This window comes from Capsicum annuum, chromosome 3, assembly GCF_002878395.1.
Source record: "Capsicum annuum cultivar UCD-10X-F1 chromosome 3, UCD10Xv1.1, whole genome shotgun sequence".
Lineage (NCBI taxonomy): Eukaryota > Viridiplantae > Streptophyta > Magnoliopsida > Solanales > Solanaceae > Capsicum > Capsicum annuum.
Genome location: NC_061113.1, coordinates 20350694 through 20353375, shown reverse-complemented (window position 1 = coordinate 20353375; position 2682 = coordinate 20350694).

Sequence of the window (2682 nt, the reverse complement as noted above, 5' to 3'; positions counted from 1 at the left end):
TATTCGAACATATAAAAGGAAAAGAAAACGAATTAGCTGACCAGTTAGGTAGACTACAACTGGGAATAAATAAATAAGTTTAATTTTACTCATTTGTTTTCAGCATGAGACCAACAGGACAACCTCCTGCAGACAAAGGCAAAGGTGTAGCTTCGTCTTCAGAATCTTACCAACAGACAATGTTAGGTAACTCAAATTTTAGACCACTAGAATCCCTAGAGACAATGGAAAGAATTCATTTCGGACCATTTAATTTAATTGCATACCCTGAGAGCAACATATCCTTTAGAGTAAGACCAGATTACGTTTTAGACAGACCCCAAAGGTGTTTAGTAGATAACCTCTGGATCTCTTATAATAGACAAAACCGTAATCATTTTATGGCATATATGAACTCTTTATGCCATTACATGGCAGAAAAAAGTAGGCCTCGTTTTAAATACTATGTAGTCATTCATGGAAAAACTAACGGAATTTTCCAAACATGGTTGGAAGTATTAGACTCCATACAAGGTTTTAAAGCCCCTCTTTTTAAAGGTTTTAATGATTTTACCGAAGCCACCAATCATGCTAGAGGATATTTAGGGCATATATATATATATATATATTAAATGTGCAATATCCACCACACACAAAGATGGATCCCCAAATAAAGTTGGGGTGAATGTTAGATTTCCTAATATTAGGGGGAGATATGATTATACCTAAAATGTATGAAATGAATTATCGAGATCTTCGTAAAAAAATAGTGAACTTGAAGTTCAATTGATAATTCATGATTTGTAAAATGTTGCAAGATCATTGCTAGACTGATCCTATGCTATAATTCACCTATAAATGCTCCAATGAGAAGTCCTTGAAGGACAGAGTCTATGGCACGCCTGAAGTATGACAGACAAATCGGTTCCAAACATAAAATTTCATGAAAAAGGAGAAGAGTAAATGATAAATATGGTCAATGATAACGACGAAAGTGCTTTACAAAGCACTATGACATAACTCTTCATAAAATCTTGGCAAAGGTTCAGGTACCAAAAAATGATGGAAAAGAAGAGATCGATCTTGATATGTTATGTCATAGTGGAATCAATATCAAATAACGGTCGATGGTATCTTTGGTATAATGTAAAGATGACCATTATAAATGGTATCGAGGATCTTGAATTTAAATCTGTTAAATAATGTGGACAGATGAAATACGCAATTTAAGTATATTATTTTTCACTTGAAAAGTGATGTTTTGAAATTAGTCCATAGACTAAGGTATAGTGTCAGATGAAATACGCAATTTAAGTATATTATTGCACTTATGTATACTGCTATTCTATACATGAGATAATAGCTTTTATTAACGTAAAGTTTTTGGATCAATAGTCCAAACACCTGAAGATATCAAACCAGTGGGATACAAATGGATTTTTGTGCGAAACTAAAATGAAGAAGGTGAAGTCGTAAGATAAAAAGCACGACTTGTGGCACAAAATTTTTTGCAAATTCCTGACATTGACTATGCGGAGACATATTCTCCTGTGGTGTATGAAATTACTTCAGATATATAATAAATCTGGTTGTTCATGAAAAGCTTGATATGCGCCTAATGGATGTTGTCACAGCCTATTTGTATGGCTCATTGGAAAGTGGTATTTTTATGAAAATTCCAGAGGCCTTCAAAGTACCTAAAACATATAAAAAAAATCTCAAGAAACTTGCTCAATAAAGCTTCAAAAATCCTTATATGGATTGACACAATCATGACGGATGTGGTATAATCGTCTTAGAGAATATTTGCTAAAAGGAGGTACAAAAATGATCCTATTTGCCCTTGTGTTTTTATAAGAAGGTCTGAAGCTGAATTTTCTATAATAGCTATCTATGTTGATGACTTGAATATCATTAGCACTCCCAAAGAGCTTCCAAACGTTGTTGAGTGTTTGAAGAAAGAATTTGAAATCAAAGATCTGGGAAAGACAAAAAAATTTCACGACCTATAGATTGAGCATTTGACAAATGGAATTTTTGTCCATCAATCAACATACACTGAAAGAATTTTAAAGCGATTTTACATGGATAAATCATATCCATTGAGTACCTTAATGGTTGTGAGATCTCTTGATATAAACAAAGATCCATTTCGATCTCAAGAAAATGACGAAAAGCTTCTTGGTGATGAAACTCCATATCTTAATGCAATCGGGGCACTAATGTATCTTGTCAATAATACTCGACCAGATATTTATTTTGCGGTAAGTTTATTGGCAAGATTCATCTCTTCCCCAATTAAAAGATATTGTGTAGACATGTAATTTCGTCCCTCCCTAATATTGTTTTACCCATTTTTACCTTATCCTACCCATATAATTACATCCCACAAAAATACAAAAAATAACTCTCGACAAAATCCCTAACAAACTTTTATTCTTTTTAACATCCTAACAACCTTTTCAATTAAAATAAGACACATTACCCAGACCTCATAGCCCCTCACCCCTACCCACGTGTACCCACTGCCCCACCCACTCTCACAATTCCACTCACTATCTGCATATACCATATATAAACAACAAAAATAGAAAAGAAAAGAGGGACCAAGAGAGAAAAGATTTTTTTGGCTTCTTCTTCTTTAGGGGATCCCTCGAAAAAAAAGGCTCACCAAAAATAATCTCCACTCACACTCTCTAGCAC